We start from the raw sequence: 25852 nt of genomic DNA, 5'->3' as shown, positions 1-25852 counted from the left end.
GAACTTACATTGAGTTAGTTAGTGGACCTACTTCTTTTCTCTGTAAGTCACTTATTTAGTCATATATTATGAGAACATTTACTAAATGTCTGCTAAGCACCAAAGAATGTTTCCCCCCCCCCGCCCTCTGGAAATTAAAACTTGGACACAGTCCCTGTCTATAGCTGGCTCCCAGTCCTGGAGTAACTTGGCCAAATAAGCACTATACCCCAATTTTTTATTTCTTTTGGAAAATCCTAAACTACAGTGGCTAATACAATAAATACAATTTCTCTGAACTATGCTGTGACAGAGTGAGGTGAAAGGATAGTGTTCATTTAGTAAATGTAAACTGCTTTGGATTTCACTTATTAGTGAGTTAATGGCAGCATTCCAGGATTGTGTAGCTTTACTCTAGAGGGGTAACATCTTGAATAAAAGTTGATTGGCATCACCATCTGTTTGTGGTTGTAATAATTGATTGCCATTCTCCACCTCACAAATGACTCTTTTACTGAGTAATTAGATAAGTGGGCTAAAATAGGAATCATACCTTTTCATCTCTCATGGATTTAATGGTATTTATAATCTTTGAATTTTCACTGAAGAGTTCGTATTACCTTAGTTTATTATTGAAGCAACAGAGCATGCTTTAGATAAGGCTACAGAGAAATTTTGCGTATTTTCTCTCCTTTCCCTGTGCCTCTGCTTTTCCATTGTGTGATGGTTAGTTTTATGTATCAGCTAGTCTGGTCCATGGATATCCTGTAAATAGGGTAGAGATGGGTAGTTATTGGGACTTTTGCTTAGCTTTTACTACCTTAGTGCCCCTGACTTAATGAGTCTAGGGACTACTAGTGGATCCATGGTACCACTGGAAGTACTGTTAAATGAGCTGGGCTTAAGTCTTTATTTAATCCCTAATGTCTTTAAGTCTGCTTTTGCACTCTTGGGCTTCAGGGTGTTGAATCTCTCAGGGTCAATGTAAGTTCAGTGTTGTGTTAGTAACTAATAACTCCAAAAGGAATAGTTGTTTATCTATTCCAAGTTTCTGGTCATCTGTAAAATGTAGAACACTTGAAGAAAGATTCATGGGATACAAATATGACTATAAGACAGGATCTTTCCCCAGAGAGACACACAGACTCTCCCTTAATCAGGGGACTAGAGGTCTGGGAACCATCTTAGTTCTAAAACCTGAAAAGACCATGAATTTTCATGCCCTTGAATTGAGTTATGATGCTTATTTTTTCCTCCACTGTATGTCAAGCAGCACTTTAACAGAGTGCCTGTCTATTTCACTTTTACAAACTCTGAGATTAATTAACCATCATCAGAGAAGTCTCATAAACCAGTGCTTAGTGTCTCTGTTTCAATCCCATGGCTGACTATATTAGCTATGCTTCTCTGTTCTCAGATAGTTAACAAAACTTGGCTTTTACTCCTCCAAGTTCACATTATTTTTCTTGAAATGATGGAATAAAATATCATTGCAGCATTCACATATCATCCCTGATCTACGAAAGTGAGCCAACAAAAATGTCTTCAAAAATGGTGGTGTCCCCCTTAGCTGGGAGGATGTATCCATTTCTTCTGGGTTGTAAAATCAATTGGAGTATAATTGTTTACAGTAGTGTCTTATGGCCCTTTGCATTTCTGTGATGTCAGTCATAAAGTCTTTTTTATTATTTAGAATTACATTTGAGTCCTCTGTCATTTTTCTTGGTTGATTCAGTTTAAGATTTGTCAATTTTAACTTTTCAAAAAAAAAAAAAAAACAACACTAGTTTCATTGACATTTTCAATTACTTTCCTAGTTTCCATTCCATTTATTTCTACTCTTACCTTTTTTAAAAATCTTCTTTCTGTTAATTTTTTGCTTAGTTCTTTTTCTCTAGTTCCTCGAGATATGTTAAGTTGTTTATTTGAGATCTTACTTTTTTCTTAATACAGGCATCTTTATAGCTATAACTTTCCTCTTAGAACTGCTTTTGCTCCCTCCCATATGTTTCGGTATTTTACGTTTCCATTTTTGTTTGTCTCAAGATATTTTTTTATTTCCATTTTGATTCCTTACATGATCCATTGTTTATTCAGGAGTATGTTGTTCAATTTCTACAAGATTGTGAATTTTTCAGTTTTCCTTCTGGTATTGATTTCTAGTTCATACCATCGTGGTTAGAAAAGATACTTAGTGTCATCTTAAACTTCTTTAGTTTGTTAAGACTTATTCCAAGGCCTAAAATATGATTTATCCTGGAGAATGTTTCTTATATGTTTGAGGAGAATATATTATGGTGCTGTTGGATAGAATGTTCTGTATATCTGTATCTATCCATATCCCTATCCAAATATCTATATCTACGTCTAATCTGTATTTGTATCTTTATCTATATCTATGTATCTGTTAGGTCCCTTTGCTCTACAGTGTTTTTGAAATCTCCTCTTTTGTTATCAATTTTCTGCCTGGCTAAGTTATCTGTTGTTGAGAGTGGGGTATTAAGTTCCCCACTGTACTGCTGTTTATTTGTCCTTAGCCTGTTTAGTATTTGCTTTGCATATGTAGGTGTACAGTGTTGGATAACTAAGTATTTGTAATTATTATGTCTTGGTGAATTGACCTCTTTTTCATTATATGAAATTTTTTGTCCCTGGTGACCATTTTAGACTAAAAATCTATATTGTCTGAGTTAAGTATAGCCATCCCGGGACTCTTTGGGTTACCATTTTCTTGGAATATCATTTTCTTCTTTTCATTTTATGTGTCCTTAAAGGTAAAGTGAGACTTTCATAGGCAGCATGTCATGGGATCTTGTATTTTTATTCAGCCAGTCTATGAATTTTGTTTGAAAAATGTAATCCATTTACATTTAAGGCAATTATTGATAAAGGCTTACTACTGCCATTTTGGTAATGTTTTTCTGACTGTTTGGGAGATCTGTTACTTTCTCCTCTTTCTGTCTTCCTTTGTGTTGTGAAGTCTAGTGGTGTGGTATGCTCAGATGCCTGTATCTTAATCCTTTGTGTATCTTGCTATAGGGTTTTCTTTGAAGTTAATTGAGGTTTACATAAAATTTCTTATAGTATAATATCCTATTTTAGCTGAGAATGAGTTTGGTTCAATAACATATAGAAACTGCATATATTTCCCCAGTCACATTTTAGGTTATTGAAGTTACAATTTACATCTATATTATATTTTGAATTTAGTAACAAATTACTGTAGTTATAGCTATTTTTTTAAGATTTAATTTTTAGAGAGGGAGTGCGAGTAGTGGGAGGGGTATAGGGGAGGGTGAGAAAGAATCCAAAGGAGACTCCTCACAGGGTACAGAGCTCTATTGAGGGCTTGATCTGACAACCCTGAGATCACACCTGAGCTGAAACCAAGGGTCAGACATACAACCAGCTGAGCCACTGAGGTGCCCCTAGTTACAGCTATTTTTAATGTATTTGTTCTTTAATTCTTAGAGTTGAAAATGACTTATGCATCATCATTACGTTAGTAATGTATGTACTTTTATCACAGAATTTTACATATCCATAAGTTTATACATGGTTATTTAGTTTCATTTCAGCTTGAAAAGTTCTCTTTAGTATTTCTTGTAAGTCAGGTTAGTGGTGATGAATTCCCTAAGCTTTTTTGTTTGAGAAGTGGTTTATCTCCTTTTCACTTATGAAGGACAACTTTGCCAGGTCAGTATTCTTGATTGATAGGTTTTTCCCAGTATTTTGAATATATCATTCTACTTTCTTCTGGCCTACAAGGTTTCTGTTGAGAAACCCAGTGATCTTCTAATGTGGACTCACTTGTTGTGACAAGTCTCTTTTCTCTTGCTGCCTCAAAATTTTGTCTCTGACTTTTGGAAACTTGAAAGCTAGGCAGTGCTTATCTGGATAGTGCTAGTGGCTTGAATCCACATTTGCAGGGCTGAAGGCAGGGCTTTATGATTAGGTGGGTTCTTAAGCTATACTCTGTGCTCAGATGGGACCATAGGTTATCTCCAAGTTGGGCAGGGCCACTGGCTGGGCTCAGCTATTGGGAGAGGTCACTGGCCAAGCAGCCTGATCAGCCATGGCTGACAGCCATTCCTGGCAGTTGGATAGGGCTGGAGCCTATCTGCTGTTGGGAAGGTTGCTTTTTGGATTTACTGGTCCAGTAAGGCTACAGGTTATGCCTTGTGCTTGGGTGAGGCCACTGGACTTCCTGCTTTGGTCAGTCTGCAGGCTATGTTCAGTAGTCAGACAAGGCCTGAGGCTGTGCTCAGTGGCTAGGTGGCATAGTAGATTGTTCTAACAGACTGCCTAAGTTCGCTGGAAGCCATTTACTGATTAGGATCCTTAGTGAGTTGGGGAGTTGGGGTCAGAGATTATGCTTCATAGCTGGGTAGGGCTTCTATCTTGGCTCTCTGCCCATGTAGGTTTGTAGGATGGGCTCTGAGATTGACACAAGATTGTTCATTGGTTCCCTGTCCAAGCAGTCTATAGCATTTGCTCCTTAGCTGAAATAGTCCATTGCATAAGAACCCAAATTGGGCAGAATTGTGTTTCTTTTTTTTTTATTTTATTTTATTTTTCTTAAATTTTTTTTCAGAATTGTGTTTCTTTACCAGATAGAGCCACCAGCTTGGCTCCGCAAATGGGAAGAGCCAATGGATGGACTCTATGCTTCGGCACTGCTGCCAGCAGAAATGTGGACTGCCAAGATCTGGATGTCAGTTGCTGTGAGCTCCACCTCCTTCTCTCTTTCTAGCTGATCTCCTATAGTCTAGCTTCTCTGATCCCCCTGGAACCCCTGTGAAGCAAGACCTACATGGGCCTCACAGGAAGTGTCTTATAATGCTGGGGAAACTGAAAGTCCACTTTGGGCTCTCTTTTTCCCCACTATAGAAACGATAAGCACAGGGAGGTACTCTCAGAGCAGTGTTATAGCATCTTTGGAAAGGGGAATGTGTTCAAGGTAAAATTGCTTCTCTTTTCCTTCTAATGCAGTTTTCCTTTTCTCAGTTTTTGTGGTCCAAGGGGTTGCTTCAGTGTCATTTCTTAGTTCTGAGATTTTCACAAAGGTATTGTCTATATGGATACTAGATAGCTGATCTGTGAGGGGGATTGAAGTTGGGAACCACCTACTCTGCCATATTGTGACATCATGCTTATCAGGAATTTAGTTGCTTAGTTTATCTAGTAGAATAGTTCTCCAAATTTTTGGTATCGGGTGATTTTATGCCCTGAAAAATTGTTGAGGACCCCAAAGAGCTTTGGTTTATATGGGTAAAATCTATATATATGTGCTGCATTCAGTATTACAATGAGAAGTTCGCTGAATATGTATTTATTGATTCACTTTAAAGTAACAATAGTAAGCCATATAAGACAATTTGTCATATATAATTTTATGAAAGTATCACTACATTTTCAAAAAAAGTGAGAAAAATATCATTATTTTATAATTTCATAATCCACTTTAATGTCTAGATTAATAAAACAAAGTTGAATTCCTAGAATGAATTGTATGTTTTTTAAGTTAAAGTATGTGAAGAGTACTTGGTATTACAAAGGCATGTAGTTAGAAATAGAAGTCACACTTTAATAGCATTTCAGGTAATTATGGCTATTCTTTAATATTACAAGAAAACTGGAAAAGTGGTAGTTTCTTAAAGGTCAGTTGTAATGCAGAATTTGAAACCTTATCAATAAATTTCATACTCTATTACATCAGCCCATTTGCACTTTGAATGGATCTTTTATGTCTGCATGACTTTGTAACATCATGCATTGATCATTTGGAAATATTGATTCATGGTGTTATGTAGACCATTCAAATTTTGACACATTTTATTATGCAGTGTCAAAGATCTCATTCATAAATACCATGACAAATCTTATTTGAAAACTCTTTAAATATTGGGGAACTGTCAAGTTCCTGGTAGCAGATACAAGCTTTCTAAAATTATAATTTTCTACTTGAAAACTAGAATTTTGTCATTGGCAACAAATGCTCTCAGCTTTTTTTTTTTAAAGAGAAACTATCTATTTTCAAGGATATATTAGCCAAATGCCTAATTCTTTACCACTATGACTTTTGTACCAGCCTTTTAAGTGAAAATTTAAAAGAAAAATATTATTTTGATTTTAGGTGACACACAATGTTACATTAATTTCAAGTGTACAGCATAATGCTTGAGCAACTTTCTATGTTATGCTGTGCTCACCAAAAATATAGTCACTGTCTGTCACCATACAACACTATTACAGTACCACTGACTATATTCCCTATGTTGTGCCTTTTATTTCCATAGATTCTTCATTCCATAACTGAAGCCTATATCTTCCACTCCTCTTCACCCACCCCCCTTTCCATCTGGTTACCATTAGTTTGTTCTCTGTATTTATCAGTCTGCTTTTGTTTTCTGTTTGCTTATTAATTTGTTTTGCTTTTTAGATTGCACATATTAATGAAATTGCATTTGGCTTTCTTTGTCTGACTTATTTACTTTCTAGAATCCATCTATGTTGCAAATGGCAAGATCCTGTTTTATGGCTGAGTAATACTCTTGTGTGTGTATGTGTGTGTGTGTGTTTATATACACATACAAATATATATATAGACACACACTTACATATATATTCCCATATAAATACATTTGCATATATACACATTACATACATATATTACATATATTTGTTTGTATATATATATCAAATCTTCCTTATTGATTCATTAAGACTTTATTCTTCATAGAAGGAATATATGGTATTGTAACCCCCATGAGTCCACATTTTTGTCAACCACCTCAGCAAACTTCAGAACCACCTAAAGATGCCCAATTTAGTTCTTTAAGTCCAAAATCTTTGTCCAGTACACCTTTATAGATATTTGGGGCTGTATTTAAATATATATATATTTTTTTCTTTATGGTTTTAATTAAAAAAAGTAATTTCTACAATTCCCTAGATTTCTACTGATACATGGAGTAATGCTGCAACATTTGTGGCACATGAGGTTTTTTTGTCTCAGATAGAAGTTTGTACTATCTGAGGATGTGTTGAAATCTGGGTCCACTTATAGACGTGAGAAGAATTGGAATCACTGGGGCGCGCCTTGAGATCAGTGTTCCTTGCAAGATAACTTGCCTAGGATCAGTCACTACATTGTTTTTAAATAAGCCCAAACTAGACCATCAGACAAGTTTATCATATAATTATATTCACATTCAACTTCATCCATAATTTCTCATTTCCATTCTTACAGTCCTACTTTATCCTGTGAATTTCCCAATTTTAAATAATAGTTCCAGCAAGAATGTGAATTAAACTTATAAGCCATTTCAAAAGCCCAAATTATCAGACCCTGAATCTGATAGTTTGTGAAACAGGCCTATAATCACAAGATATAGGTTTTATTTTAGATGGTTGAAACTATCCAGTTCTCTATGCTTTGAGCCATTAATTTGATATCTTGCACTGGCCATTTTCTTCCTTGAATCTTTCTCATAAAGGGAGGAGAGAGCCCATGCAGTTTTCTCCATCAATATGTTTTATTGCAGCAGACATTTGACATCTGGTGTTTCAAAGTGTTATCTTAATTGACTTTTTATTCCAGATGACCACAGAATAAAATTTAAGTAACTATTTTGTCATCACGTGCCATGCACAACTAGTGTCCCATTTTCCAATAGTAACCAGATAATAACTGCCTTCTGTCCCATTTTCCAATAGTAATCAGATAATAACTGCCTTCAGTAATAAGCCATTCAAATAGTCATATTGATTCCCTTCCTCAAGTGTCTGTAACCATTTCTAGCTCCAATGCTGTGACATTCAAAACTGAGATTGACAAAGAGCAAATATTCTCAGTGCTTTAGGAAAAATATTATTAATATAAGAATATAATGGATTATATAATATTTGAGGCTCTAGAGGATGGTACTCTATAAGCTCTTCCTGTAACTGATAAATTCAAGACCAAAACACGCGCATGTGCGCACACGCACACACACACAAACTGCCATAGCTGCAATTCAACAAAAGGAAAATGGAATAGCTTCTCTTGCTCTGCTCCCCAACTTTCCTCTTGCCCAAGAAGAAAGAAACTAGATACCAGAATACTGAGAATAGTCCTTGCCACCAAAATTGCCAGGAGAAACTCATATACCTCTAGTTTTGCTTCTTGGCAGGAAACTTTATTTTATTTATTTATTTTTTAAAAGATTTTATTTATTTATTTGAGAGAGAGACAGTAAATGGGAGGGACAGAAGGAGAAGGAGTCATAATCTCAAGTCAACTCCCTGTTGAGCATGGAGTCCAATGCAGGCCTTGATCCCAGGACCCTGAGATCATGACCTGAGCTGAAACCAAGAGTCAGATGCCTGACTGTGCCATCCAGGCGTCCTGGCAGGATATTTTAAAGCAGCAAAAAGATGTCTTTTGTTCTTCTTTTAAAATATTTCATGAATATATTTAGCTAATGGGATCTAATTTACATCCAGAATGCTAACTAAAGAGTATATGTGAAATAAAGCTTATTATTTTCTGGCTTTTATATTTAAAAAAAGCACAGTAGATGTGAGGATAAACAACGAGTCTGCACCTTTTATAGTCAACCCGTTTTCTGTGTCTCTATATTGCTTATAACCTTCAGTGGTTCCCTATAGTCTTTAAGTCAATTTAAAAAATATTAATTGAGCATAAATAATTTTCTAAGTACTGTGATAGTTATAAAGAAACTGGTTATAAAGTAATTTCATGAAGCTTAGAATCAACAAGTTAAGGCAAAAATTAAACAGTTTGGTCACCTGAAATGAGTGGGGAAATAAAGTGTGCTAAGGCAATGCAAGGAGAAGGGGTCTAAAATGGTGTAGATAAGGAGTGAATTATAAGCTGAAAAATGAAGGAAGAAATTGGTCCAGCTAGTCTATGTGTGTATATAGGCAGAGGGCAGAAAGGAAGGTCCCAGAGAAAAGACAGAGAAAGGTTAATGTACTTCTGTTTTGGGAGAATACAGCACATCATGGTAGTAAAATAATGTTGCATACAGTACAAAAAAATAGCTCAAGATAAAGTTGATTTACAGTTGGTTTAAAGTTGGAGGTTGATATCATATGTTATAAGATGTGATGAAGATATAACTTTTAGCTTAAGGGTAGTAGCATTCTGTTGAAAGCACTAAGGATGGAAGTGGTATAATCATACACTTGATTTTTCCCAAAATAATTGATTACACGATGAACAATATAATGGGGGAGACGGAGATGAAATAGGAGATTTTCAAAGATGGTGAATCAGGCAAGAGTGGTTATAGCCAAAAGAAGACTGATAGGGATGGGAAGGATAGAGCCCAGAATATATGGAAGAGAGGGACAAGATGAAGTTATGTGTCAGAGGAAAACAAATTACAGCATTCTTTATAATTGAGATTTTTGAAACTACCAGAAATCTGTCAATATGGAATTTAGCTAATTGTAATATACTGATATTAATACATAATTAAAAATTTCCATGGTTATGAAGTATATTCTAGATAGGTTATAAAAATCCTTATATTTGTCAATGAACAAAAAACAGCATATGCTAATTTATGTATAAAGTGAAATTATCCCAAGTTTTTGGTAAGGTGTGTGTGTGTGTGTGTAAAGAGAGAGGAGAGATTTTCCTACAGGGAGGGATATAAGAATAGATTGAAAATGTGATCAATAGAGGGGTACCAGTGGCTCAGTTGTTTAAGCATCTGATTCTTGGTTCTGAATGTAGGGCTCCATGCTCACTGGGGAGTCCACTTGAAATTCTCCTCCCTCTCTCAGCCCCTTATTCTACTGGCAAGAATTATTCACCTAATAAATTAATTTCCTCAAGTTCAAAATATCAGAGAGAGACAATATTATGTTTCCTTCTAGTATTTATTTTTCCAAGCAAATTCTTCTGTGATAGATATCATTTCTGTGGGTCTCAGTGTGCAGTTCTGCTCAGAGAAACATTCTCGGTCAATGCTAAATAACTGTCCGGAGAGAGTAGTTAGACCCCTATAGAAAGCTTCACAGTCATCAGTCTTGAGACATGAAGCAACCTGGCTTTTGGTCTCTCTCTCTTTTTTTCTCCTTTACAAAGCACTCACAAACATATAAGCAAACTCTAGTAATCAAGATTTTATTTCACACTAATTTATTTAGGTCACTTTGATTCAGGCATTTATTTAGAAGTAACCAGTATGGAAGCCCATCTAAATGGCATGATGCCATCCCATGGATGCAATCCATTGTATAGGATTCCTTCCTGTCTGGTATGACCAAGAGTATCAGTGCCATACTTACCTTGAGATTTCCAACTCTCCAATTAGAATGTGTATCTTTTTAAAACAGTATGTTATGTACACAATTAAATGGTTGCTTTTGTACTCTCAGATTTTAAGAGTCTAGACTGAGGGCTGGCTCTTAGCTTCAAAGAACTGTTTAATCTCTGTATCTTTTCTTCCACAAAAAAAAATCTAAGATTTTTTGCTATAACCGGTTACACATGACTTCATATCATAAGTCCTGCCAAGTATTTATGAATTTATGATGCATCCGATATGGTTACACTCACTTACGTGACATATTACACCTGTTTCTCACATGAGAAAATCAGGATTACAAATTGCTTATAAGACTTTCATTTCAAATCCAACATTTTAAAATCATTTATGCTACTATATTAGTTTATAATTATACGTTACTATATTTAGTTATATCCAGATAACTGGATGACATAGAGAGCTTTAATTAAAAATGCCTTCTTAGTCAATCAGAGAATTTTCCTCTAATTTCTCTAAGTAATTTACTTAGTTCTATAAACAGAATAAGTCGAGGACTATTGATGTGTAGGATACATATAACTAACAGGTAACTAAGTATACTTAAGATTGAAACAAAATTAGAATAAATCAGAAGAGGAACTTTTGAATCTTCCCATGCTTCACACTTGGCCATTTTCTCTTTAAAGCACAAAAGTTGGAACTGGAGGGTATTATGCTGAGTGAAATAAGTCAATCGGAGAAGGACAAACATTATACGGTCTCATTCATTTGGGGAATATAAAAAATAGTGAAAGGGAATAAAGGGGAAAGGAGAAAAATGAGTGGGAAATATCAAGGAGGGAGACATAACATGAGAGACTCCTAACTCTGGGAAACGAACTAGGGGTGGTGGAAGGGGAGGTGGGCGGGGGGGTGGGAGTGACTGGGTGATGGACACTGAGAGGAGCATTTGATGGGATGAGCACTGGGTGTTATTCTATATGTTGGCAAATTGAACACCAATAAAAAATAAATTTATAAAAAAATAAATAAAGCACAAAAGTTGTGAACACAAGAGATTTTCTTGTCTTTTCTATAATTTTTTACCATCTAAACTAATTGTTTTAGATTATCATGCAATTGCCCATATCCCATGCAATTGTAAAATGTACAATTTACATAATGTGATATATTCAACATATAATGCTGAACTTGGTGCTATAAGTCAAGGAGTAATAAGAGAAAAGTATCCTGGAGAGAAAAAATTTCTGGTCTCCTTTGTTACTTGTACAGCCATAGAAATGCCAGACACTAGAACTTGTATTCTAAGGAAATTATAATATCCAGGCATAAGAAATTCTGTTGTGTCAGAATTGCCTGACTTCCATAGTATAGTGAAATAGAATAAAATTTTGGAGGATTTTGTGTTAGTTCTGGTACTTTGGATCCAGTTGAAAGATTCTGATTCTGACCACTTATACTAAAGGCTATAGTGAAATGTGTAGAATAGTCTAAGAAATTAAGCTTTAAAATAATCATAGGGATCCCTGGGTGGCGCAGCGGTTTAGCGCCTGCCTTTGGCCCAGGGTGCGATCCTGGAGACCCGGGATCGAATCCCACGTCGGGCTCCCGGTGCATGGAGCCTGCTTCTCCCTCTGCCTGTGTCTCTGCCTCTCTCTCTCTCTCTCTCTGTGGGTGTGTGACTATCATAAATTAAAAAAAATAAAAATAAATAAAATAAAATAATCATAGTAAGAAATTTTGGTGCTGTTATGAAGGAGTATTGATGGGTACCAATTAGTCAAAAATTCATCAAACATTCTAAGGTCAGCTGATTTATTTTATAGTTTGCCTTAATCTGAGATTCTAAGATGTCAACAGGGATGCACACACACATTTTAGTAAGTACTTTTTACTATCAAATATTTTTAAAACTAATGGATTTGAAGAAAATTAGGCTAAGATTTAGGTTGTATTTTATAAATAATAATACATAGTATTTAAGCAGAATAAATTTAAACTTTTTTTTTTGTTTTTTAGTCTGCAGAGATCACAGGCAATTTAATATACCACTGGATATTTAGAATACTAGATGTTTAAATAGCAGTATGTCAGTCCTTTCCTCAAATAGAGCAAATGCCCTGATCAAGATTGGTTTTATATCTGAAAAATCATTTATTATGGTAAGTGCATTTTTTAACACAGCATATATAATGATAAATGTCACTTTTGACCTTCTTGACTGATTTGGAGAGGTTTGATTAGAATATTTTTTTCACTATCTAATATTTTGAATGCTTACCCATTATTGGATTTGTTACCATTTCTGTGAGACATTTACCTTTTAAAGATGTCCAGCTTTGTGTAATTGCTATCCTAGCTTACTGTACAGCCACTACAATATTGAAATCTCTACATAAATAATGGGTGGTCCCCAAACTCTTTACCATTCTCCAAAATCTAAACTACATCTGATAGAAGTAACCTCTCTGAAAGCAAAATAAACTGTAAATGATTTGTTCATATTATTATTTAATCGAAGAACCATGTTTCAGAAATAAATATAATATTATGAAGAAATAAGTTACCACTGAGAAATGCTATATTAGCTATTTATTCCTGAAAAATGAATCCCAGTCTGATCCCTGAAGTTCTTACCCAGAGTTTATGCTTTATACTCAGAACTGGTATTTATTGTGTTCTACCTATTTGATAGATGAGGGGATTGTACCACAGAGGTACAAAGTCAACTTCCAATGTCAGACATCTCTAAACTTAAAATTACTATTCTCAGTCTAGGAATTTCACTAAAATACAATATTACATAGAAAGGAGCTAGTCCCTAAATGTCTGACCTGCCAGTTTATGTAAATAAGAAGCATAGGCTTTGGACTAGCCAACCCATTGCTTTCTTCTCAACACCTGGAGCAGTGCCCCAACAAGTAGCTCCAATGTAGGCCATCAATTGGTGTGTATGGTGGTGAGACATGGGTCTGTAAGTCAAATTTGCCCACTGACCAGGCAGACAACCAGCACATTTCTTTTTTTTTTTTTTTTGAGATTTTATTTATTCATTAATTCATGAGAGACACAGAGAAGGAGAGTCACAGACACAGGGAGAAACAGGCTCCATGCAGAAAGCCCGACGTGGGACTCGATCCTGGGTCACCAGGATCACACCGTAGGCTGAAAGCAGCGCTAAACTGCTGAGCCACCCGGGCTGCCCAACCAGCACATTTCTTGAAGAATATATTCCTACTGTGTTTTATAATTATGTTGTGAGTGTTATGGTATGTGGAAAACACATGACTCTTTATGGAATACAACTAGAAAAGACAATTATGTTAGTTTATGTCTTCTATCTTATCCACAAACAGATACATTCTTAATTTTTTTTTTCCCTTTGAGTCCTAAATCATTTGACAATATCTGCAAAGGGGTATCCTGAAGTGCAATACTGTTGTCTCAACTCCCTTATTGTCCTAGTGAGAGCTATGATCCTAAAGGTGATAAAGGCATAATTGGGAAACTGTAAGAGATCATTCTCATTGCTGCCACACAAGGCTTAGCCATGATTGAGGGTTCTGTCACTTCAAGGCAGTTTTTGATGAAGCTTCTCCAGCAGTTTCCGGGCTATTCCCATCAAGAAGAGGAAGGGAAAGTGTCTGCTGGCAAAAATCTAATACTCTCATTTCCTTGCTCTGTCTCTCTTAGAACTGATGTACATTTTGCTCAAAACTGGTGGAGCCTTTACATTCAATGCCAAATTTTTGTTACAGATTAGTTTTTCCATACAATCATTTGAGCCAATCAGAAATTCTAGAGTTTTGTATGTTTAACGTATGAGTTCAAATTTTCATATTCTATTAAAATTTAGCCCCCAGATGACAAGCTTATTTTTTTAGAAGAAGATTTTATTTATTTATTCATGAGAGACACACAGAGAGTGGCAGAGATATAGGCAGAGGGAGAAGCAGGCTCCCTGAAGGGAGCCTGATGCAGGACTCAATCCCAGGACCCCAGGATCACACCCTGAGCCCAAGGCAGACACTCAAGCACTGAGCCACCCTAGTGCCTGACAAGCTTCTCAGAGACTTATTTTCAGTACTCTTTATCTTTGCTTAGATTGAGTTGCCAAAATGCTCTCTGAACTATGTTGCATTATGTGCTACAAACACTAGGCACTGAACTGTTTTATGGACTTTTGTCTTTAAGAAGCCTGTAGCTTCTGATATTAAGAAATTGAGATGTTTTTAATTAGTTTTCAGATATGTAAAGCAAAACACCCTCCTTAATGAAATGTATTTTACTATATTCAATAATTTGTCAGTGTTCATTCCATAATGCTGTACTGTATATCATAATGTAATGAGAATAGCTCAATTCTTTGGATGAATCTTAATATTGTGATGAATTTAAAAAATAGTTTATTAGCCTTTGCTGAGATTTTGAATAAAAATCTTATTCCTATGTTTCTCCTAATGAAGTATGCTGCTCTTAGCTGTGGGTGTACTGGAATGGAGTGTGTGAAATATTTGACATGATCAAAAGATGATGACAGTATTTTGACAAAATATGAAGTGGAGATTAACATACACTACACTGTACACAGAATAATTAAGCTGAATAAAATGTCACAAGTAAAATTTCTAAAAGGTTATTTTCTGTCAAATGCAGTTGAGGATGAAGAAAAGTTGGTATTATCACTGTTCTCTGAGGCTTTTCCTTTTTTTTTTTTTTTACACCTGCCACCTCTCCCACGGTTGAGTATTTAATTCACTCTGAATAATTGCTAACTTAGTAAGTGTACTTCTTTTCTCCTCCTTTACGTGCATTAAGTCTCTGTATTACAAAATCTTCCTGAAAAGTACGCAAATTTTGTGGATTTTTTTGTAGATTAGCAAAAATGCATTCTTGTTTTTGTATTACTTTATTCAAATTTGATATAAGCTTTCCTTAGTTTTCTAGGAAGTAGGAGTAAAAATCATCTGTTGCAGGTTTACAGTTTGCAAAATATTTTATTCTTAAACTATGAATCTTAACGTCCTGTCTTGCCAGATTACTAGCACTGAAACTGACCCTACTCTTTACCTCACCTACATGGACATGTGCTTCTATCACTGCTTTGCCTAAAAATGTTACTTTGTGTTGGTGAGGTTTTGAAAACTCAGGGACAGAACAGACAATGTTCAGTACAGTTTGCCCACTGGAAGAATAGTGGTGGACTTTTAACGACTTTTAAGAACAACATTTTTAAATGAATAGTTGCAGGATTGTGGAGTGATTTTATATATGGATTTTTTGCTCATAAAATTAGCAGCATATTTTGCATGTATGAGTTAATAAGTCCTTGAATCAGTGAAGGAATTTATTAACAACTATATGAACAAATTTGATAACTTTGATGAAATAAAAGTTTGAATGAAGTTCAAACTTCAAAGTTGAAATAAACTTTGAATGATATTAACTACCAACACCCACATGAGAATACATAATCTGCATAGTCTATATCTGTTAAGTTGAATCAACAGTTAACAATCTTCCAAAAAAGGAGGCATCAGGCCTAGATAGTATTACTGGTAAATTTTACTAAACTTTTAAGGAAGATATAATACCCATTCTCAGAAAATTATGTGATAAAATAAAAGCAGACATCTTAACTTGTTCCGTAAGGCAAATACCAGAGTACTAAAACCAGTTCTCACAAAGTACCAAGTCAAACTCAAAAAAGTATAAAATATTGTACACTGTGGCCAAGGATGAACTCATATGTAGCTTAATATAGATACAAATGTTTACACATAGAAGTGTTTATGGACATGTGCATATACACAGTTTAGGTTATAGACATACATATCCTTTGTCAACTGAGACCAGTATACAATGACACTCCATTAGCAGTGAGCACATTTAATACCCAGGTTTTAGTTTCTAATACCCTTCTCCAATATAAAGAGCTAGGGCTCCTTGAGAAATGGAAAATCCCATGGTTTGGGGGCAGGAAATACACGAAATGAGTCTGGAGTGTCTTACATTGCCAGAAAGTAAGGAAGTGCTCAAAACAAACAAGCAAACAATAACAAGGAACAAGAACAACAAAAACACATAGATGAGGGTATGATAAAGGGACACAGGAGCTGACTGAACAGATTCCTGATGGCCCAAGCTGGAACATTTTGAAGAGCAAAAAAATAAATTACCACTGAATTATAACTTAAAGTATAAAATAAATGTTCCTGAGTCCATACTGATACAGAGTATTAATTAAATGAATGACTGGAAAAAAGAGATAAATCCTCATGCAGAAAAATTCCAAAATGTTTATGTAGACCTGCTACCTTTAAGGAAGGAGCATATTAACTCCCCACTCCTTTAGTATGGGCTGCACCTAGCATTGAAAGGAGAAGAAAGAACAACCTTGCCTTTCTGCACTACCCAGGGAGGGGTATGTATGGCCTTATTCTGCATTCCCATAGGAACTTAAAGGAAAACTTTCACAATATCTGGAGCCTTTAGTCTCCTACAAATGAAGGAGGAGGATGTCTTCAAATTCCTTGCAGAAGGAACCCGCTTAGGTGACAAAATCCTTGACTTCCAAATGGAATGGTACATCTATACAAGAAATAGTGATGCTATCTATATCATAAATCTGAAGCGAACCTGGGAGAAGCTTCTGCTGGCAGCTGGTATCCTTGTTGTTATCGCAAACCCTGCTGATGTCAATGTCACATCCTCCAGGAAGACTGGCTGGCAAGCTGTACTGAAGTTTGCTGCTGCCCCTGGAGCCACTCCTACTGCTGGCTACTTCACTTCTGGAACCTTCACTAAGCAGATCCAGGCAGTCTTCCAGAAGCCAAGGCTACTGATCCCAGGGCTGCCACCAGCCTGTCGTAGAGGTGTCTTATGTTAACCTGCCTACCATTGTTCTGTGTAACACAGACTCTCCTCTGCACTGTGTGGACATTGCCATCCCTTGCAACACCTCAGTGGATCTGATGTGGTAGATGCTGGCCTGGGAAGTTCTGCACATGCGTGACCCCATTTCCTGTGGACACCCCAGGGAGGTCATGCCTGATTTCCACTTCTACAGAGATCCTAAAGAAGTTGAAAGGGAGAGCAGGCTGCTGGTGAAAAAGCTGTATAACCAAGGAGGGATTTCAGGGTCGTTGGACGGCTTCAGCTCATGAGTTACACTGCTACACAACCTGTAGCTGCAGACTGGTCTGAAGGTGTTTAGGTGCTCCTTGGGGCTATTGAGCAGTTCCCTACTGAAGACTGGAGACCCAGCCTGCCACTGAAGACTGCCACTGCTCAAGCTCAGACAACTGAATGGGTAAGAGTGACCACTGAGTGGTCTTAAGCTGCTCTTCCACAAAGGCAAACAAAATGCAAGTAAGGTCCTCAGGTTGATGAAAAACAAACATTTCTGCCAAAAGAGAGAGAGAGAGAGAAGAAAAAAAGAACAACCTTATACTGGCAAAACCAGAAAAATACTATTATCTCAACCACGTGATCAAGGTCAACATGAGCAGTGCTAAATTATGTAGAGAGTACATACTTTGTATATTATGTGATAAAAATGGCATTGTACCTCTTCCATCTTTCTCTAACAATCATATAACTAAGTCTAATTGTGAGAAAATAATCAGCAAATTCCAATAGAGAGGTATTCTACAAAAATACCTTACCAGAATTCTTTAAAATTTCCAAGGCCACCGGAAATAGGAAAAATCTGGAAAACTCTCTGTGAGGAGAAAGCTAAGGAGATGTAACAACTAAATGAACTACAGTATCCTGGATGGGGTCCTGGAACTAAAAAATGACATCAGGAAAAAACTGAGGAAAACTGAAAACTTTGAAGAGAAGAATGTAAGGGATAAAATCTCTCCAGTTAAAAAGAGAATTGTTTTTACAACAACTTCTGTATGTATCAACAAGAATCTCATAGTATGGGTTCAGCTAAGGGAGGAAAATGACTTAGCATCATACTGATATATTCATTCATTTAAAAAAAATAAATAAAAATAAAAATAAATATATGCCATTTTATTTTCTTCAATTTTGAAGAAAAATTTGGTTAGCAGCATGTATTGTAATCAATAGTAATTCATTAGATGAGAAGATTGTAAGCTTTTATTTTTCTTTTCCTACCACCAATTGCAAGAACATCCCCAGATTAAAAACAAAACATAAGAAAGAGCAAAATTCATTAGGAAATACATATTTAAAGATTGATACATAGAATCATTTAAAGAGGACACTCATTTCTAACTTAATGTCCAATTAATGACTCTAAAAAAGAAATAAGTGATGATTCCTTGGAATATTGGGGGTCAAAAAGCTTAATTCTACATTCTTTATCTTCAAAATGTTCATGCTAATCAGCATAAACATCACCATTTTGTTAATTATGCTTCTATTTTTGTTACAACTTACATGTTTGTTTATATCATACAAAATGCATGACCTTAATGTTCATAAATAAACATATAAATGAACTCCAGTTCATTGTGAGATACTATGCCCTAGGCAATTTATAAAAATACTAAAATTTATGTACAAGTTAATTTAGTTTTCATATATTTTTTATATCACAATGCAAAATAAAGCTGAGTAAGATTTAGTATTTACAATGAAGATGTGAATAGAAAAAGTTGGTTTCCTAGACTAATACAGTGAGTTATTTTATAGTTATGTATTTACACATTATAATAATTTATTGATTTGTGATGATGCATTTCTTTTTTGTCTTTGAATATTTTTTCTTTGATAATGTCAATTGTTTATATATGAACTAGTAGATTCCTTTGATTATTTAACAACTCTGGTAATGTACAGTCATCAGTTATATTAATGTATTTGTCAGGATGAGTTTATAGAAGTAGAGTATTACTGTATATAAGATGTTCCCTTAGTTTAAGTGGACAAATAAAAATAAATGCTTGCTGCATTTATTTTTAATAATGTACAGTTATTGTCTCATATGGTTACAAAAATGCTTTTTATTTTCTCATACTGAGAACCGTTAGGATCTACTGTTTTAGTGCTTTCAAATATACTGTAGAGTACTGTTAACTATAGTCACGCGTGTTACATAAGGTAACTAAACTTAATTTGATTATCACCTAAACACAGTTAACTAAATTTACTGTGGTAATCATTTTATAGCATATGGATGTTAGATTATTAGGCATTATATCTTAAACTAATACAGTACTGTACATCAACTATGTTTCTATAAAACTGAAAGAAAAGTGGCCATTTTGAATAATTCAAGTATGATAATTCAAATAAAGGGTTTATGGACACATGCTTTATTTACTTTAGGGTAAATACCTAGGAGTGGAATTGCTATATTGCATTACTTTAACTTTTAAACATAAGAAACTGCCAAAACGTTTTCTAAAGTGGCTGTATGTCCTTGATTTTGGAAATTCCAGTTGCACCACATTCCTTCTAATACTTGATTTTTTCACTTTAAAGGATTTTTTAAATAATTCTGTTTTATGTTTCATGTAGCTTTTCTTATTTTCTAGTTGTTTATGTGAGCAAGGAGAGGGGACAGTAAACCTAGTTTTTATTACTCAGTTATAGACAAAGCAGAATTCTTAATTTGACTTGTTAAGTAATATACTAGTGTTATTTAATATAAAAATTAATTAAAAATAGCAATCTGAGAATGATATATTGTCATCAAAGGAGATACCAAGATTGCTGAAATTAAATGTGTATATGTGCATATGTGTAGGGTGTTTTTAAGATTTATTTATTTATTTTAGGGAGAGAGAGAGAGAGAGAGAGCATGAGTGGGAGGGGCATAGGGAAAAGGAATCTCTTGCAGACTCTGTGCTGAACATAGAGCTGGAGACAGGACTCAATCTCATGACCCTGAGATCATGACCTGAGCCAAAACCAAAAGTCAATGCTTACCTGACTGTGCTACCCAGGTATCTTACATGTAGATTTTAAACAATAGGATCATTATCCAAAATCAGAACTAATTATTTGAAAAAAATGAAAATAGAAACACTAAAATGTGGAGGCAAATAAACTAGGAAATCTGTTATCAGAATAAATGGAGCAGCAGCAGGAAGAAAAGGATCACATGAATAGCATTAACAAATGAAGAATGAAATTATAGGAGTTTAAGTGAGGTGGTTAGAAAGATTACATCATGAAGACCCAAATAATCTTTACACAAAAGATCCATATTTATTTGCATATTTTTCCCTAAAACAGCAGCATTTCACTCTATTGAACCTTTGGATAATTCTCTGTAGGCTGACAACTATACATTAAAGGCAATTCCTATGAAGTTTTTGGTTAAAGACCTCTCCTGCAAGAATAGTGAACATAAATCTTTATTAACTATAAAAGGTAAAACTGCTGTTTCCTCTTACCTAACATACTGTAAGAGCTATTACTAATAATATATCTTAAGCACATCTCTTATTTATCACACCTTTGAATTTTTTCACATTAGTTTAACTAACTTGCCTGAAGTCACAGATCTAGTAAGCATCCTTTCCAAAATGTAGCCTCCAAGTTGGCTGAATCTACCACTGGCATTTCAACCTCTATTCTAGTTGGGAGCAATTAAAATAATAAATATCACATCAGCATAATCTGTTTTTATCATTCAAATATGCAAACCAGGCTAATCTGTAGTTTAAGTGATACAAGTGGAAAAATATACTCATAGAAATTGTCCAGATTAAATTCCCCCAAATCTAATGTGTATGAAAATATAGTCACAGATATCTTTGAAAATTACTCTAGAAGTAAAAAATATCCCTGAAACCTAATTTTGTAGGAACAGTAATTAAATTAGTTTGAAAATTTCTTTGGTATCCTGCCTCACCCCAATTTTATACACATACATATACACCCCCACCACTTATCTATTATTAAAATAAATTTAGAATAATAAGAATTCTCATTCCTTTATTTTATAAGTATATAAATATATTCTAATATTAAGATCATATAATTAAAGAATTTTTCAAATCAGAAACTTAAAATTCCTTAATTCAACCAAAAAATGAATTTGAATATTTGTATATTATGGAAACAATAATAGATGATAGATAGATAGACATCACATCTATAAGAGTATTGAACCCAACCAAATTAAATCATATGAAATAACTGTCCTAAGTTTAAGGCATCCATGTTTTGATTTCAATATTTCCTTAACTAAATTAAAAAATTTTCTAATGACTTGTAGGAAAGTATCTTGAGCCAACCAAGATAAGGTTTTTTAAATTAAACCATAAACAGAATCCAAGCCATAATATACAACCTCTTTTTATGGAATGAAATTTCAATTACCTCAAATCCCCATTTAATATAACTTCATGTCTGATTCTGTCTTAAATGCATAAAAAATGGAATATTTGCATATCTTTGAAGTGTAGCCTGATATAAAATGATATTGATTTTTTTTCTATATTCATTCTTATTTTTCCATGTAGTTACTTTATGATTGGAAAGCTTTATCTTCCTATTAATTTATTTCCCTTGATAACAAAAAATAATCTGTGTCTCCTATAATTTTATTTCAGAGTTCCTCATTTTCCCGAGCCTCACTGGCCTGGGTAAATGAAAGGTATCTCTACATCTGAGGTCAAACCCTTAAATTATAACTGTATTCATCTCAACATCAGTCCAGTATTAAATAATCATTTAAACTCAAAATTCCTAGGAGAACTAAGTTATTAGATCTTATTTTTAAAAATATAATGTTCTCACATATTTTTTTTAAATTGCCTTGCCAATTATATTGCACATTCTTAAGTGATGAGGACCCATACCAAATCTTGTACTTGTCTAAATCAAAGCTGATAGGGAACGGACTCTTCAAAGCATTTTGTTTTCTGATTGATAGAACATCAGAAGATTTTCAATAAATTTATATGCTAGAAAACTCTTGCTCAGGGGCATCTGGGTAGCTCAGTGGTTGAATGTCAGCCTTCAGCTCAGCTCAGCTCAGCTCATGATCCTAGGGTCCTGGGATGGAGTCCCACACCAGGCTCCCCCGTAGGGAGCCTGCTTTTCCCTCTGCCTATGTCTCCTTCTTTCTCTCGCCCATGAATAAATAAACAAAATCTTAAAAGAAAAAGAAAACTCTTGCTCAGGTCTTAAGAAATGTTTCTTAAGATACATCACATTTTGACATAATAAGATCCAGACCAAATCATGGCAAATTTCATCAATGCTGTTTATAATCTAATGGGAATTCAAGTTGGTGAATTGTGCTGTTTCTGAATGTCTTACATTATTTATACATAGAAACAGTTCTTTTTTTTAACTTCCCTGTAGTAACTGAGCACAAAACAAAAGGTGTTTTTTATAAATTTAATCGAGCGCAAAGTCAGTTGCAGGAGCAAGTAAATGCACTTGAGACCTCAAAGACTCTACTGATTTTTACTGTGATACACGACAAATACATTGTGAAATCACTTCCAAAAAATGAAATGATGTGAATCTGTGATGTCTATCATCTATCTATCTATCTATCTATCTATCTATCTATCTATCTATCATCATCTATCATCTATCATCTATCTATCATCTATCTATCTACCTACCTATATCCATCCGTTTGTTTATCTATGTGTGTATCTATCATGGTTATCAAGAAATTAATATACATATGTATATTTATCCCTGTAGAAAATCTAAGGTTGGAGAATTTGTTAGCTTTCAATTTTTCTTAAAACCATTTAAAGTAAAATTCCTAAATCTATTCAGCATACATACTTTTTGGAATAAATTCATTTTCCAGATCCATCTTCTATATTAATTACATATTATATAGCCCTTCCTTGCCAGATTGTGCACAGAATTGTGGTTAAAATAAAAGAAAATGACCTAATAAGGAATTAAAATGTGCTACAAAAGGCACAGTGTTCCCTCTTTTTCCTAGAGGTTTTATTTATCTTTTTAAACTGTGTTTTTATTCTTCCAAACACATACAGTGAGACTTTTATATTTGACCTTAGACTTAGAAGTTTATCTGTTGACATTCCTTGGAAATGACTTTACAATAAAAACAATAATGTATACCCAAGGGCATCTGGGAAAGGAATTAGATTTTTAGAAAAAAGAATGGATTCTCTATTAATTTCTCATATAGAATAATGTGACATCTACTGTCAGGAGTGTTGTACTCCAATGGCCATGAGATAGGGAGTCAGATTTGATGGACTTCTACCTTCAGTGATTTCATTCCTCCTATAGAGACAGGACGCCAAAGGGCAGCATTGGATATTTGTTCATTTACTGTGAGAGTTTTTGTATAGCACCTCACGGGGTTTTATTTCATCTCTTTGCCTCTGTGGTACTTATTTAAGACGCTGTGAAGGCTGTGATGGGCTGTGTATTATAGTACTACCAGTTCACTGATGACATTTTGATTTATGTGACTTTTCTGTTGAGCTGGAAAGAATCATTTTTGTTTTCTTTTTCCCTTACAGGGAACTATTTTAGATAAAGGAAAGTGTAATTTTTTAAGTATTTTTTTTTTTTTTACAAAATGTGGCTAAATATATACTAGGTTTTAACCCTTCTGAAACATGAGTTATTATTAATGGGCTGTATTTGCTACACTGCTGATTACTGGTAGTTTGGCCAGACTTCTATATGAATTGTCTCTCCTTCAGTATTTCAAAATTACATTCTTACTATTATATTTCATTGTGCCTGATGGGCCTTTAAAATCACAGAAGTTTCATTGCTAATGCTAGATTTCAAAAATCTCCAACTGTTATCCTAATTACAAAATTCCAGGTAATGTTCCGTGTATTAGGTCTTATGCCATATTAGCAATGCACAACAAGGAAACACTCTCTATTTTCTCTCATTATGTATAAAAAAACTTTATTTTAGGCATGAAGAATATACTAAGAAGTTTTCCTAAGAATGATCCTTTGATATTGTCAAAATATAAAAATGGAATTGAGGGACACCTGGGTAGTTCAGTTGGTTAAGCATCCAACTCTTGGTTTCCCCTCAGTTCATGATCTCAGGATTATCAGGCCTCCATCAAGTGGGGAATCTGCTTGAGATTCTCTCCCTTTCCTTTTGCCCCTCACCCTGCTGACATCACACACTCTTTCTCTAAAATAGTTTTAAATAGATCTTTAAAAAATGCATTCTAAATTATTAAAATGTGCTTATTATAATCAGGATAGTTTCACTAATGTATGATTTTTATTACCTACTATCTGAAATAAGTTAACCAGATGTAATAACTATTTATGGATTACCTGCCATATATTAGATTCTTTCAGCATTTGACTTTCATTTACACTTGACAGCAATACTTAGTGTGAGTTTTTTTTTTTTTTAATAGGTGAAAGAAAGAGGTACAGGAGAGTTAAGTCAAGCACAGAACATAAGAATCATTTGTGTTTGTATGGGTGGTGGAGCTGGTTTTTAATATCAAGTATTCAAACTTGAAGTCCGGCATTCTTTCCAGTAAACCATAGCTGTGTTTACTAGTAGTAAACTCATTGAGTTAACTAGAACTTCTCATTATCAGTACTTGAGGAAATTAGTTTCCAATTTGGGGGCATACAGTGATAATAGGACACGTATATCTGATTGTAGTTGAAGGCATGGTATTTTCAAATATATCTATATTTTGTGTTTAATATTTATTTCTTCTCTGTAATGTATTCTGTGACACTTAGAAGAATTGTGGCACACACTTACATTGGCATCTTATGGTGTCAAAATGCAATCGAGAGTAGGGACTGAGCTGACATGTTGACAGTTGAAGCTGCAAGAGATCATTTCTTTGATAAATTCATTCTTCTTTGACTTGTGATTCAAACACTGTGTTTATCTTCAGAGCACTGCATTTAAATTCTAATAGCTAATGATTTCTCTCTCAATATCATTCATTATTCAGTTATAATTTTTTTTATTTGGCATGAATTAACTACCATTTATAAATTAATATTTATAAGTGGGAAGATGTGTACATGATTCTGTACACCTTTGCATTGTTTTTTAATATAGCTTTATTGAGAACTAGTTCACAGATCATGAAATTTACTCTCTTAAATTATACAGTTCAGTTGTTTTTAGTGTCTTGTGGATTGTATGACCGTCACCAGTATTTTTAAAACATTTCACTGTTCCCAAAGGAAATCTCATACCCATTAAGCAGTCACACTCTATTCCCATAGCCTCTAGTCCCTAGCAACCAATAATCTACTTTTGTCTTGCATTTATTTTCCTAATCTGGACATTTTGCATAAATAGAATTATCTAATGTGTGATTTTAAAATAAATAAATAAATAAATAAATAAATAAATAAATAAATAAATGAGTAAGGAAAGGGGCAGAGGGAGAGGTCGAGAGAAAATCTTATGCAGGTCCTCCATGCCCATTGTGGAGCCCTATTCAGGGCTGGAACTCACAATCCTGAGATCATGGCCTGAGCTAAAATTAAGAGTTAGGGTATGCTTAGCTGACTGAGCCACTCAGGTGCCTGTGTGTGATCTATTTTTAGCTGCCTTCTTTACTTAGAATAATTCTTTCTCTTTTTCTTTTCTTTCTTTCTCTTCTTTCTTTCTCTTTTCTTCTTCCTTTC

General features: G+C 34.5%; 1 pseudogene; it reads left to right on the top strand.

Annotated features, from left to right (window-relative positions):
* Positions 1-4054: 4054 nt before the first annotated feature.
* Positions 4055-17607, top strand: LOC144287636 (small ribosomal subunit protein uS2 pseudogene; annotated as a pseudogene).
* Positions 17608-25852: the final 8245 nt, after the last annotated feature.

This window comes from Canis aureus, chromosome 17 (assembly GCF_053574225.1).
Source record: "Canis aureus isolate CA01 chromosome 17, VMU_Caureus_v.1.0, whole genome shotgun sequence".
In the NCBI taxonomy this organism is placed as follows: Eukaryota; Metazoa; Chordata; class Mammalia; order Carnivora; family Canidae; genus Canis; species Canis aureus.
The sequence above is the reverse complement of the archived record's forward strand: the minus strand, read 5'-3'. Positions and strand labels throughout refer to the sequence as shown.